Source organism: Schistocerca serialis, chromosome 3 (assembly GCF_023864345.2).
Source record: "Schistocerca serialis cubense isolate TAMUIC-IGC-003099 chromosome 3, iqSchSeri2.2, whole genome shotgun sequence".
Lineage (NCBI taxonomy): Eukaryota > Metazoa > Arthropoda > Insecta > Orthoptera > Acrididae > Schistocerca > Schistocerca serialis.
In genome coordinates this window covers 545056654-545072651 of record NC_064640.1, presented here as the reverse complement: position 1 = coordinate 545072651, position 15998 = coordinate 545056654, and positions in this window count along the sequence as shown.

The window sequence follows — 15998 nt, the reverse complement described above, 5'->3', positions numbered from 1 at the left end:
ACCGAAGTCGTTGATGTCATTATACCTACAGTTAATTCTTACGATCGCGGTCTCAATTGATTGGCATTCCACAATGAGCTAAGTATCGGAAATACACTCTCTTGACCGCTGTTACTCTGGAAATATCTCTACCATCTTTACGACTTCCTCTCTACTCATCACATAACATCAACAATATTAACTTTACTGTGCAATATATACAAACGCTACACAATGTAAACCACAGTAACTTTACAATACAGTATATACACATTTGACACAAAACAGTGCTTTTATCCAGTATATCTCTACAGCATGCGAAAAAAATACCCTATTCCTACAGCCTCTATATACCGCAATGCTCCCCAATCCTAGGAAAGTACCGTCAACTTGCTCTTACTCTCTACAGACCTGACCTCTGAGCTAATCTTCCCTCTTACATGAGTGGACCTAAGTCACCCTCAGAACTCTTTTTACAAATTCGGTATCGTCCCCCCTCACCAGAAACGCCTTACTGTCTCTCCCTCCCTATCTGTTTGCCTCAGACTCATAGACTGCAGGAACACATGTACTTTCTCCATAATATTACACCATTTTAGCTGTACTTCTCAATATCATGCACTAGGCTACACCCTACCGATCAATAGTTCATCATAATTCCCAAGATGAATACTTCAGATTAATTCTCTATAAACGCGAAACATTATCTACGTGCAACGTGCTGTAAACCAAGTCTTGGAGCTTAGCACACCATATCGATCTATAGTAACGGATCTCAAAGTGCCTTAATTTATTAGCATACAGTTAAAAAGAACAAGAACGGAGTGATACATATACGCTACGTAGTTCAACCCTTTTTTGCATAAATCAACCAACCTATCATGTGTAAAGTACTGTCGCTGCATACGACTAAAATGCTGGCTATATCACGTGACTAAAGCATCCAGATAGCACACTGGAAAAAAAATTGACCTTCAGCAACTTGTCCTTCTCTAGAATAAATGAAACAACGTTTAAATCGTGCCTTGTTACAGCTGTATCTCATTCGATCATCCCGTACATTCTCTGTTATCATTTAACACAGATGTGGGTAAGTTTAGACGTGAATGATTCTCTGTCCTCTTGAAAAGCATCAAATACAGTATTCAACTCGTGAATATCACTGCTACCGCAGTAGACATACACTATGATACGAACTCAACGAGAAAAAAATTGACTACCTTCCTGATTCCACTCTCTTCAAGGTCATCGTTTACCTACATTCCTCTTGCTGCCGCATACTTGACTCCATGTACAAATTGCCCCCCTGCGAACCAGAAGCAAGCACGTCATCATTTTAACTGCATTTTGGTGTATATAAGGTTAGTTTATACGTATGTGCTAATCAGTTTTCGCATTTCTGTCGATTTTCTGTCAGATCCAATCATGCGACCGCCACACAACATATCGTTCTGTGTTATAAAATTGCCTGTAAATATAACCCAGCCGCATCTAGTCACCTCCACATTCGGAGAGCGCTTGCTCTGTTTTCTGTATGTCTGTGTACATGCACGCCTCGCGGAAGGCTCCCAGGACCGGTGATAGACTCGAGTTAACGTTCGAATGTGGATCTGTAGCGAGTTATATCCGGAGCGGTGTTCAGATGTGGATCCACAATATGCAGCGCACGGGGTAGTGTTTGAAGGTGAATCCTCCTCGCGCAAGGTAGGAAGCTGTATTCGAATGCAGATCCACAGTATACATTACCCGAGTTAGCGTTTGAGTGTGAATCTGCTGCGTACTGAATATCCGGAGCTGTGTCTGGGGGCAGATCCACCACGCACAGTATCCGCGATAGGGTTCGCAGGTGGACCAAGCACGCATTTCGTCCTGACAAGTAATCGATGCTCGAAGTTTGGTCCACCAGCCGATGCGACTGGGTCCTCGGAGCCGTCCGCGAGGCGTGCGTGTACACAGACATACAGAAAACACTGCAAGCGCTCTCCGAATCTGCAGGTGACTGGATATGCCTAGGTTACATTTAAGTCAATTTTAGAAAACAGAACGATATGTTATGTCACGGTCGCATGGATGGATCTGACATAAAATCGAAAGAAATGCGAAAACTGATTAGCACATACGTATAAACAAACCTAATATACACCGAAATGTGGTGAAAATGAGGACGTGCTTGCTTATCTTCTGGTTCGCAGGGGGCAAATTGTACATGGAGTCAAGTATGCGGCAACAAGAGGAATGTAGGAAAACGATGACATCAAAGCGAGCAGAATCACGAAGATAGTCAATTTTTTTCTCGTTGAGTTCGTATTATAGTGTATGTCTACTGAGGTAGCAGTGATATTCGCGAGTTGAATTCTGTATTTGATGCTTTTCAAGAGGACAGAGAATCATTCACGTCTAAACTTACCCACATCTGTGTTAAATGATAACAGAGAATGTACGGGATAATCGATTGAGATAGATAACAAGGCACGATTTAAACGTTGTCTCATTTATTCTAGAGAAGGACAAGTTGCTGAAGGTCAATTTTTTCCAGTGTTCTATCTGGATGCTTTAGTCACGTGATATAGCCTGCATTTTAATCGTATGCAGCTACAGTACTTTATACATTATAGGTTGGATGATTTATGTAAAAATGTGTTGAACTACGTAGCGTATAAATATCACTCCGTTCTTGATCTTCTTAACTGTATGCTATTAAATTAAGGCATTTTGAGATCTGTTACTATAAATCGATATGGTGTGCTAAGCCCCAAGACTTGGTTACATCTCGAGAAATGTGGTGCACTTGGAGGGGTTAGGACTAGGAAAGCTCTATTCAGTCCAGAGAGGTGAAGTGTAGCTATATTTGTCTGCACGGTTGAGGATTAATTGGGTAGCGATGTTGCGGGGTAGGCTGGTGAATGGCGAGTAAGGTTGCTCTTTCAACGTAAGAGGGTGAGATTGCTCTGTGACTGCATATGCAGAGAGATAGATCGAGTACTATGCGTGAGGTCTTAGAAATATGTATATCGTTGTCTGGTATGCTTTGATCGTTTCTATGTGTTCGAGAATTAAGTGTGAATGGACGTACTGAGCAGTCACCTATCAATGATCGCAATGATACTTGCCTAGTGGAGGGAGTATGGTTTAGCTATGATACTGAAATTAGGAAAACATGCTGTCACATGATTGGCCAGTGTTGGCCTTATTGTAAAATTTTTCGCGATATCAGCTGTGATGGATAATCTTACAGTAGATCGGTGGTGTCTTAACCATCGCATCCGAGCATTGGGTACCACGTAATGATTGAGTGACAAGGCTTGTTTCAGTTGGGGGAGACATTTTGGTTGATGGACCGCTAGTTGGGTTGCTTGCACCGAAAATGGTGATCTCGTACTTGTGTGCAAAATGAACAATCAATAGAAATGGAACGCAGAGTTATCAACTATTGCGTTATTGTGACATATGAGTTTAAATGTAGAGGCCGTCAATCACTTTTGGGGGGTAGTTTGGAAAGTCGTCACAACACCACCAGGCACTTCTAGTTTCCTTATGTTGTGGCTGTCCTTTATTTAAATCATTCAATGTTTTGCTACCGGCTGTAAGAATGTGATTTTCAAGGTGCCAGTTATAGTTTCCTGTGAGAGGCCGTGCATCAGGCTGTATTAATGTCTGTGCAAGGCAGGAATTCTAGTTAGTCAGAGGTCTATGACACGCTAAAGTACTAGGACTGTGCTTAATATAGACGAGTATGAGGTGAATTTTATAATATTATATTTAAAATATTTTTGGTCTTCTAATATGTGAGTCTGGAGATGTCTGTAGAAACAGGAACAGGCTCTGATCAGAAAGACTGACGGGTGTCTGCAAGGGGAAACGGCTCTCGAATTAGCTGAACTGTTCTGAGAGCGACTTTGGTCGACTGAGGGTGCTCTGATGTATAATGGTGATTTTATAAGCTTTAGGTAAATGAAGTCTATCTTTATTAAAACGACAAGGTGCGCATCGGAATATTGTTATAATTCGTCTTTGCTAAAGTATATAATTTTAACTACCCTATCCTCATTGAGAGGAGTGTGTATGCCGGTAAAAGTATTAGATTATTTGACTACATGTATGCGTAATGTAGTACGTTTAACTGTTCATCGAATATGACTATCTGTGGAAAAAGGAATTATTATGTTCTATTGAGCTGGGTTGTATGTGGGGGCGTAAATGCCTGTACAAAATTATTATTATAACGGGGTCGGTGGCATATATGTAGAACAAGTTCTGTGAAAGCGTGTGTTGAAGAAGCGAGCGAGTGGATGACATAACACATCTACGACAGTATCAATAGGACATGTAAATAAATGTCGGATAATCCAAATTGAGGTCTTCTTTTTCTTTTTAATCATATGTATGACTTCTGCTTGGAATTATGTCTGTCTATTTGTTCTAAATGCATACTCATCTATGTTTGGAAAGGGAGAATGGTTTTTTATTATTAAGTAAGTTTTGATAGGGGTGAATAGGCTTTTATATATGAGTGTAATTAAGATTTGTGAGTGGAAATTGTCAGCGCAGCATGAATGACGTCGGGTTCGCTGGCTGGGGGAGACAATGTTTACGTGTCGAGTAGGAGATGGAGTGGAGGATAGAGATTTGCGCTATTCAGGAATCCATTTGTGCAGTGTATGTCTTTAGACAATAGCTGGAGAGCAGGTATAGAGAGAGCCCACTTCGGCATGCTCGTCCTGGGGCTCAGCAGACGGCTGTTTAGATGGACAGATATGTGGCTTTGACATGCCACTGGCGGTGCTCGCATTTCCGTCGAATGGTCAAGACAAGGTCCGGTTGCACTAACTAAGGTCGTTCTGTTTCTAGACAGGCTGCAGAAGGTAATGGATATGTCTTTCTCCGACTTAAATAGCAGATTTCAGATGCGCAAAGAGCTGTAAATGGGCTAAGCTCTACTACTTATTGAAAGAAGTTTTGACAAAGAGATTTCAGCTTTATTTAAACATATTCTGACATCCACATATTTCTTATTTAACAACGAATTTTTTTAACAGACGGACGGAGTCCGCATGGGTAGTCCCTTATTCCCTCTGGTGGCCAATTTATTTATGGAGGACTTCGAGGAGAAGGCGCTTGAATCCGCTGACTTGAAACCCACCGTATTCTAGAGGTATGTTGATGACACCTTTGTAGTTTGGCCCCATGGTGAAGACAACTTGCAAGACTTCTTAAGATATCGGAACACCCTCCACGATCAAATAAAGTTCACAATGGAAATTGAAAAGGAGGGATGCCTTCCATTCTTGGATGTTTTAGTTCGGCGCAGGGAGGATGGCACTTTGGAACATGAAGTGTACAGGAAGCCGACGCACACCGATCTATATTTACGTGCAAATAGCTGCCACCATCCTGCCCAAACAATGAGTGTTCTCCGAACTTTGACTCACAGAGCGCATATTATTTCTGACGGAAGCAGTCTGCAAGATGAAGTTTTTCACTTACAAAGAGTGTTTGAAGACAATGGGTACTCTCCACAACAAATACAGAGGGCACAGAAAATGAAACCGAAAGAGGCCACAAAGAAAGCAGAAGAAGATGAAGAAACCTTTAAATCTATGCCCTTCCTGCCATATGTGGGTAGCCTCTCATCAAAAATAGGACACGTTCACAGCAGACACAAAGTAAAAGTGATTTTTCGTCCTCCACCCAAGACAGCTGCGCTCGTGGTCTCCGTCAAAGATGATTTGCTGCTCCGAAAATCTGGAGTTTACAAAATTCCATGTGAATGTGGACTTTCATACATCGGACAAACAACTCATACTGTCCAAGAAAGATGTACAGAACACCGGAGGTACACACGACTTTTACAACCTAACAAGTCGGCAGTGGCAGAGCACTGTATTCATAATGTTCACAGTATGTTGTATGACAACGTCGAAATTTTGGCAACTACATCATCCTTCTGTGACCCGATAGTGAAGGAGGCAATTGAAATTCGCTTGACGACGAATTTAATTAATAGAGATAGTGGTTTAAATCTTGATAAATCATGGAATCCAGCACTTCCTGTAATAAACTTGCAAAGACGTCGTCAAAGTGCAGGTCACAATGCTATATCGATTTGCCAACACAGATCAACTGCGGAGTCATAGATACAACTCGTGCATTATGCACGTCTCTGCCGCCGACCAACGTCTCTGGCGCATTTGCATCTGTGGCCGCATGCGCAGTCGCGAGGTACGACAGTATAAAGGGACGAAGCGAGCACTGGAGCGGCAGTCTTGCGGCTCACTCTGAAGACGGCTGAACGTTATACAGCCGAAACATTAAAAGAAGAAGGAGATTTCTTGCGGCTGCACACCCGAAACTTAATGGAACAGTCTTTGCGCCGCCAAAACCTGAAGATTCACATTAAACGTTATTTTTGTAACTTCCAGAAGAGCAGAGTACATTGAGATAACTATTTCTAGATCGAAAGGTAAGTCAGTTCCGTTCGAACCCACTAGCGAGAACAAAGAGAAAAGACCATTGGATATGCAGTAACAGGAAATGTCATTAGAGTGTATTCTGGGATTGAAGAAGGGAAACTATTGTATCCTTTTCATGACATTACGCCTCTTATCTTCAGATATCATTTTTAAATGACGAATGGTGGCCAGAGAAAAGTTGCTACCTCACAGCATCTCTGGACAATAGCTTTTCCTCTCAGTATAATTTGATGCGTTCATGTAAAAGTCCAATTTCAGAAGCTTCTCTGTCCTAGGGCGCCTGACGCAAATCCTTTAACATTGTCATTGTCCATGTCAAAAGAAGGTGCAGAACACATGATTTCTTCAGTTCTAATTTTTTGGACGCCGCTTTGGAGAGCTACAAAAATCCTTATGTTTTAAAAGCTATAAAATAAACGATTGCGTATAAGAATTACAGTAATAGAATAGCAAACATACCGTGAAAAGTACTTTCATCATCGTGATACCACTTCCTTCATTTCGGGATATGTCTCCCTTCTCATAGAGCTTTTCACACAAAGACATTGTAACATTGTCAGCTGCTTATTTCATCGACTATTGTTAGACTGGCTCATTTATCTAACAAGAGCATTAAGAAGACCACTTTTCTTTACGTAAGTGAAATGTTCTTTCGCCGCATCAAAAGACCACGTACGTATGGACAATTGACGCATATATACTCCGCATTAAAATTATTTCCTAGCCCTGTATTTAGCATACGGCAGGAACAAATCAATCGCGAATATATCGCGCAGTGCCACGGCAATGTTGGTACCTGGATCAGTCGTGTGCTGCATGTCTTTCAAAGTACAGTGGTGGATACCAAGAGACATAAATCGTCTAAATAATGCTCTTAGAATGTTGCCGCCCGTTTTTGGTTCATCTGAAAACTGATTTGTAGACAAAATGCGAGATCTGAGAGTGCAGTTAATAAAACAGGTGACAGTACATGTCAGATAATTGTTTCTTCTCGCGCTGGATGTCCACATTTCTGTAGTTGCTGAGTATTCACCTTCTGTTATATCAGCAATTACCTCAGGCATAACTATATGTCCTCGGCTTTTAGCACTTTTTGCCATGTACCTCAACACAGTTGTGGGGTGAGATATAATGGCCATTGCAGTGTCAACTAACATCTGCACAAGATCCGTAACACCTTCATCTCTTATAGTTCTGTACGACCTTATGTCTTGTGCCCACATAGCCACACTTTTATCGACAGTTACCTCCTGAGCAGATTTGGGAAGTCGTTTCACATCCACACAAGACCATTGTTTATTAGACATGCATGTATGGCGAGAAATGTGTGAAGTGATACTTGACCCTTCAGCTTGAGAGTAAATTTCACCGCACAGCGAACAGCAAACAAAATGAACGTTTTTCCTAACGCCATACACAATAGGCTTTAACACGGTCCAATTTGAACTTTTAAGATTCGCTTCAGGATGCGTGGTTCTCTACTCACCACTCATTAGTTTTTCTTGTAGTTCCCTTTTTATTCTCATGTGCTCCTTCTTCTGCAACCCATATTAGTTTCCTCACTCATATTGTGCGTTACGACAAAAATGAGGAAGTGACACCACTGCTCCACTCACCGCTCTTAGGCCGTAGCTCGCAACTGTGGTCAGTACTACCAACAGCCCGTGGACTGCGTCTCCATGCGCAGCTCTGCTGAGCCCGTCGCATACAGGTTCTTTCGCATCAACACTGCTCGGCCCTTGGAGTGACGTCAGGGACTCGCTCGGCCCGAGACTGCTGCAGTCCATTGCGGCCGCAGCACGCGAGCCGGGCCTCTGTGCACGACTCTACACCGTGCGCCCTGTCGGACGTCGATGCGGCTGAACCGGCCGCGCTAGGCAAGGCTCACATGGATGTCATGGCTACGCTCCTGCATGGGCTGTGCCGCGATGTCCATCTCTACTGCAAACTGCACAACCAAAGCTCACTCTCAGCCTGTTGTCACCGACCGATTGACACCATACAAGCCAACTGCGACGTCTCTCCAGCAGTGGCAGCATCAATACCCATGGGCAGACACGTCACTGAACTGACTTACCCTCCTACCCTCAGAATAATGATACCTCTCAAATTTTAAGTTAGTGTATCTTGTACAAATATCTCCCGAGTGAATGAAAATGATTTGTCAAACTGTTCATTTAACACATGTCAATTTGTGTATTGTTTTTCCTTGTATGCACCAATCTAGTAGTTTTGTTGTACTTGCTACTTGAATGACCATTTTTGTAATGGCGAGTGTCATAATCAAATGTATCATAGGCCAATATAAGACACCAAGAAAATTTTTCTTTCTTTATGTTTATGAAATGTGTGTGTAGCAGAGAGTCCACAAATGTTAATAAGTACTTGTAATACTTACTATGATGATAAAGAACAGAGAAGCCTTCACATTTTTACTGCGATCAGCTAGGAAATATCTTCCTGTTTCTTATCGTCCATTGTTCTTCAGCTTTCGCTATGTAAGCATCTATCTTATTAGCTCATAAGAACCATGAATATATTTAAGTCTATTTAAATTAATACCTTTCAGACGTATTAATTTAACAAACGAAACATATCGCTTTGTATTAACGTCTTTATCAGCTTTGGGTGCATCTATTCATGACAGAAATGCAAAATTGCTGACGTGGAGCCAGTCTGCCATTGGTGTGATGCAAAAATTGTTTACCAATTATCAGTTATTTTATGATGCACCGCTTAACCTGCAGTCTTTCACAAACAAAGTCCGATAGTCAATTAACTACACAGCATAAAGCGATTGGCCGATCACGTTATGCACTTGCGGTATGAAAATCACATTAGATCCACATCTGTAACTTTACGTTTCTCTCGAACACCAACCTGGAGTAATAAGAAATTACAAGAAGAATCAACAAGCACTGCTCGGTTATTTTCAGTTGACAGTACTGATCTGACTACCTACTGGTAAGTGGTAGGTGATCGCAACTATTTTCTTTACATTCTCTATCTTCCTTCCACCTTAGCAAGCAGGGAAGGTAACAGTTACAGCTCACAACTTCCACTGGCTCATGCACCTTCCAGAGAGGTTGCTGCTATTGTTGCTTTCACAGTGGTCACTCCACATGTGTATACGATTTAACGTCATCCCAGAGACATTTCCGTTTACAAGAACAAAAGAATACAAGAACCGCTACCTCAGTTCGTTGCATCGGCCAATAGTATGAGATAAATAGCTTTTCTCTTAAGAGAATCAGCAGCGCCGTTAGTTTAGAGCAATACAGAAACGTCTTTTGCCATGTCAACATCTGAGGGTGCTGAATCACACGAGACCTACCTTTCTCATGAGTTTTCCCAGTTAAGAACTTGCAAAATTGTGGACCAGAAGCCTACTTCTCCCTCCCGCCCCCTTTTCCAGTGTTGTTGTTGTGGTGTTCAGTCTGAAGACTGGTTTGATGCAGCTGCCCAAGCTAGTCTATTCTGTGCAAGCTTCTTCAGCGCTGCACAGCTAATACAATGTGTATCAGTTTGAACCTGCTACCTGTATTCAAGGCTTTGTCTCCCTCTACAATTTTAATACCTCACCCCCTCCCCAACACCCACATACACACACCTCTCTCCATTACCAAATTGGCAATTCCTTTGTGCCTCAGGATATGCCCTATGAAACGAAGTCGTGCTATACGTTTCTTGTTTTCCCTAGTTCGACAAAGTATCTTCATATCAGTTATTCGATCTGCAGTGCCACCACTAATTTTCTGGGCTACTGATTAAAATTGTGATTGTGGTATCGATAGCTACGATGACACGGCGTAGGTGGAAGTTCTTAAGTTGGCACTACGACAGACACCGACGACAGCTCCCTCTAGCCGGTGCTGTGGAGGTCTATGAGCCCCGCGTCAGCTTCTTCCCATTTTGATCAAGAGCAGACGGCCAGGACATTTCGCTTGCTATTAAGACTATGTACTACTTACGACTGGTCTAATGTTTCCCACTTCAGTGCGAAGATATGTATTCAGTTAATACTGTGATAAAGTAATACCATTTCTAAAAGCAGTACCGAGAGATTTTCACCTTATCCTGCTCCTACCCACTTCCTTCATTCGGCCAACCTTTCAGTTTGCAGGAGCCGACCTACTCGCCGCCTTCCAGGCGGGGTACAATACTTAGAGACGAACAAGGATTACAATTTTTTTGCTCTCCTCTCATTTCCATTTTTACTCGGTACTCGTTTAGCTTTTTGTGATATGCCCGGCTTCGCTGTCCAATGTTGCACGTATTTAGGCTTAGCAACTGACGCAGCTGCTTGCTGCCATAAATGGAATGGTCACACTACAAACTGTAGCTACTTCGGCACCTCCGACGCCACCGCCTGTACCGACGCCGTCGGCGACGGCACCGCCATTTCGTGCCTTCAATCCTGACGTTGAACGCTGGCCAGAATACATCGTACAGCTCGAGGCACACTGCGCAGCTTACAACATGCCAGGTACAGAGCGGCTTGCGTTTTTCATTGTCAACGCGGGTGTTGTATTGTAGCGTGTGCTCGTGACATCGTTTCCCACCGCCCGCCCAGAAACTAAAACTTACGATGAAGTAATTGATGCTCTGAACTCCCACTTTCGTGATAGTGTAATTGCGGTAGCGGCACGCTACAAATTCTTTCGCCTCCGGCGTGGCTCTACTCGGTCGAATAAAGCTTGGTTAGCGGGCCTTCGGGGACTAACTTCTGATTGTGACTTTAATTACTCGTGTGGACGCTCATATGCTGATGTAATTATTAGAGGCACTGTTGAGCAGAACGTGGCGTATCACTGCATCCGCGAACAAATCCTCAGATTTAAAAACCCGTCTTTGCTGGAAGTGGACTTGCTAGACAGACAAGATACATTAGACATGGCTACTTCTACGTTCCCCCGGGTGTGTGTACTGTTAGCGTGGCACAAGACGTGCCCTCCCACCCGCCAGCACGGCCAGCAACGCCGCGTCGCTCGCGCGCAAGTAAACAAATTTCACACCAGGCACCCACTAAGAAACTGAAATCATGTCCGAACTGCTTTCGTGCCCACCCACGGGACGGTTGCCCATCCCGCCAAGCACTGTGTTATTTTTGTAATAAAAAAGGACATGTGAAAGCTGTGTGTAGTAAGAGAAACCCTAATTCACGAATTGTTTCGCGTGGCCGTCTCCGCAACGGCAACCGCCATGATCATGATTCACATCAGCCTATGGATGTTATGCCATTTATTCAAAGCCTTCTGCTTCACTTGCTTCGACAGCTCGTCGTGTGAATCAAGTTTGGCCATTCACTTTCTCTCGCATTCAGCGCGTTGCGAGGAAACTTTTTGTCACTTTGCTCATTTGTGTTCGCTCTGTTCGCATGCAGCTGGACATTGGTGCGTCAGTTTCTTTACTGAAGAAATCGATGTAAGACTTGCTTTACTCACTCCCGCTTCATCCTTCACATTCCACCCTGACTACACTAACTGGACAGGAAATCTCAGTGCTTGGCGTGTGTAGTTTGCTAGCAACGTATGGTGCCACGACACGTACAGTGTCTTTCCATGTGCTCTGCTCTAGTGATGGTACGAATATTTTTGGCATGGACGCATTTGAACTTTTTGGCCTCGCAATTCAGAACAATGTACTTTGCATCAACGCTATTGACCATGCAGGCAGTGTTGCCGCACTATGCGATGATTTTTCTGAACTCTTTTCTGATGGCCTTGGTTGTGCCACAGACTTTGCAGCTCATGTTGTAACTAAAGACAATGCCATGTCTATATTCCATCGTGAGCGCCCAGTAGTGCACGCACTGCCCGACGCCGTAGCTTTTAAACTTAAGCATTTGCAAGACATTGATGTCATTGAACCTGTTTCTGCTTCGCCATAGGCTTCGCCTATGTGTGTGAAGAACCAAACGGTCGTCTCCGTATATGTGATGACTTTAAGTCTACAGTAAATCCCCAGACAGTGGTAGCTACATTTCCCTTACTGCGTCCTGAAGATATCTTTGATAAGCTTGATGCAGGAATATTCTTTTCCACGATTGACTTGCGGGACGCATACTTTCAGATTCCTCTCGACGAACAGTCGCAGCGCTATTTTGTGATCAACACCCACCTTGGATTGTTCAAGTTTCACCGCCTTCCGTTCGGTTGTGCTTCGGCACCTGCTATTTTTCAGTCTTATTTGCAGCAGTTGTGGGCCACTGTCCCTGGTTGCTCAAATTGTCTGGACGATATAGTGGTATCAGGTCGCACCCCTGACCAACATTTGCAGAATTTGCGTGAGTTATTTATTGTATTTTAGCAGGCAGGACTAAAGTGTAACAGGGGTAAGTGCAACTTTTTTGAAACTCAGATTCAGTATTTAGCACATATGATTAACGAACAGTTTATCCACCCCTCGCCCTCACATCTTCTGACGGAATCGGAGCGGTTCTCTCACTCCGCGTTAAGTCTGTCGATAGCCCGATACCTTTTGCCTCTAAGTTTTCAATTCTGCCCAGTAAAATTATTCTAAAATCGAGAAAGAGGCTTTAGCTCTTGTATATGGTGTGACAAAGTTTCATGATTTTTTGTACGGTCGCAAGTTCTATTTTGTCACTGACCATAAGCCTTTGACGTCGTTGTTCCACCCGTCAAAGCCAGTTCCGGACCATACTGCACAAAAGTTGCAACGTTGGTCTTTGTTTTTCTCAAACTTCACTTACGAAATTTTGTTTCGATCCACAGTCTAGCATGGCAATGCTGATGCTTTGTCTCGTCTGCCTATCGGTCCTGACGAAGTGTTTGATTCTTCCGAATTGTCATGCATGTTTATTGATTCACAAGATAAGGAATTAGCTGATGGTTTTGCAGTGGATTTTCCTCACATTGCTCCCGTGACAGCCGCCGTTGCTTCTTTGCAGATTCTTTTACAGTATATTCGTGGTCAATGGCCTCCATATGCTACGCAGATCCGTGATCCACATGTTCGACATTACTTTGCGTAATGTCACAACTTGTCTGTACACCACGGTGTTATTTGTTAGGAACTGACAATGATCAGCCTTGTGTGGTTTTACCTCGTTCGTTGCAGTCGGAGATTCTCCGTCAGCTGCACGCTGGTCAACGGTTTATAGTGCGGATGAAGCAATTAGCGCATCGTCACTGCACTTGGGTCGGTATTGATAAACGTTTTGAGAATTTGCTTGCTAACTGTCGCTCTTGCGTGGAGCATCAATCTGCTCGCCGACAGCGCTTCTTTGCGTGGCCGACTCCTACTGCGCCTTGGCACCGAGTTCATATTGATTTTGCGGGTCGTTTCTGCGACAGCCGTTTGATAGACAATGACGCGTACAGATTTCCGTTTGTTCTACCTATCTCATCTACTACATCTGCCAGTACTACACTCCTGGAAATTGAAATAAGAACACCGTGAATTCATTGTCCCAGGAAGGGGAAACTTTATTGACACATTCCTGGGGTCAGATACATCACATGATCACACTGACAGAACCACAGGCACATAGACACAGGCAACAGAGCATGCACAATGTCGGCACTAGTACAGTGTATATCCACCTTTCGCAGCAATGCAGGCTGCTATTCTCCCATGGAGACGATCGTAGAGATGCTGGATGTAGTCCTGTGGAACGGCTTGCCATGCCATTTCCACCTGGCGCCTCAGTTGGACCAGCCTTCGTGCTGGACGTGCAAACCGCGTGAGACGACGCTTCATCCAGTCCCAAACATGCTCAATGGGGGACAGATCCGGGGATCTTGCTGGCCAGGGTAGTTGACTTACACCTTCTAGAGCACGTTGGGTGGCACGGGATACATGCGGACGTGCATTGTCCTGTTGAAACAGCAAGTTCCCTTGCCGGTCTAGGAATGGTAGAACGATGGGTTCGATGACGGTTTGGATGTACCGTGCACTATTCAGTGTCCCCTCGACGATCACCAGTGGTGTACGGCCAGTGTAAGAGATCGCTCCCCACACCATGATGCCGGGTGTTGGCCCTGTGTGCCTCGGTCGTATGCAGTCCTGATTGTGGCGCTCACCTGCACGGCGCCAAACACGCATACGACCATCATTGGCACCAAGGCAGAAGCGACTCTCATCGCTGAAGACGACACGTCTCCATTCGTCCCTCCATTCACGCCTGTCGCGACACCACTGGAGGCTGGCTGCACGATGTTGGGGCGTGAGCGGAAGACGGCCTAACGGTGTGCGGGACCGTAGCCCAGCTTCATGGAGACGGTTGCGAATGGTCCTCGCCGATACCCCAGGAGCAACAGTGTCCGTAATTTGCTGGGAAGTGGCGGTGCGGTCCCCTACGGCACTGCGTAGGATCCTACGGTCTTGGCGTGCATCCGTGCGTCGCTGCGGTCCGGTCCCAGGTCGACGGGCACGTGCACCTTCCGCCGACCACTGGCGACAACATCGATGTACTGTGGAGACCTCACGCCCCACGTGTTGAGCAATTCGGTGGTACGTCCACCCGGCCTCCCGCATGCCCACTATACGCCCTCTCTCAAAGTCCGTCAACTGCACATACGGTTCACGTCCACGCTGTCGCGGCATGCTACCAGTGTTAAAGACTGCGATGGAGCTCCGTATGCCACGGCAAACTGGCTGACACTGACGGCGGCGGTGCACAAATGCTGCGCAGCTAGCGCCATTCGACGGCCAACACCGCGGTTCCTGGTGTGTCCGCTGTGCCGTGCGTGTGATCATTGCTTGTACAGCCCTCTCGCAGTGTCCGGAGCAAGTATGGTGGGTCTGACACACCGGTGTCAATGTGTTCTTTTTTCCATTTCCAGGAGTGTATTTGGGGTTTGACGACTATTTTCTGCATTGAGGACTTTCCTGAAGTTCTTGTCTCCGACAATGGCCCCCAATTTGTGTCCTCAGAGTTTGAAGCGTTCTGTATTGCTAATGGCATTCGCCATTTGACCTCAGCCCCGTTCCACCCCTAGTCAAATGGCGAGGCTGAATGCTTTGTGCGTATGTTTAAGTCGCAGATGAGCAAGTTGCGCGCCACACACTCTCACAAACACGCGCTCTGGTCTTTCCTTGCTTCATATCGCTCGCAGCCGCTCAGCATCCGCTCCCCAGTGGAACTGCTACATGTCCGCACCCATCTGTCGCTCCTGCAGCTATTGCGCCCGCCGGCTTGCGCTCCCGCTGCTTCGCCGCGTTTTGGCTTGGCGCGAATGATTTAGTGTTCTATCGCGTGACACAAATCATTGGTACCGACGTGAGCAGCCACCTGCAGTTTGCTGCACCCTGTGCTCTTCGTGGCATCCGGGAGGACCCTTTCCACATCTGGAATGACTCCACCAGGTATGCACACGGCATGCACATTGATTTTCTTACCCTCCTTGTCAGCAAGGCCCTAAGGGGCCCCATAACGCGCATAACGTTGGAGCTCCCAACTGCCAATAATCCCACCCACTGCGATTGTCCGGATCTTGCAGTCCGAGTGGTTTCCTCTGAAACAGGACAGGCGAGAGCATCCGGTTCAGCGACATTGTCAGCCACAGACAGCACCTCGAACCTGAT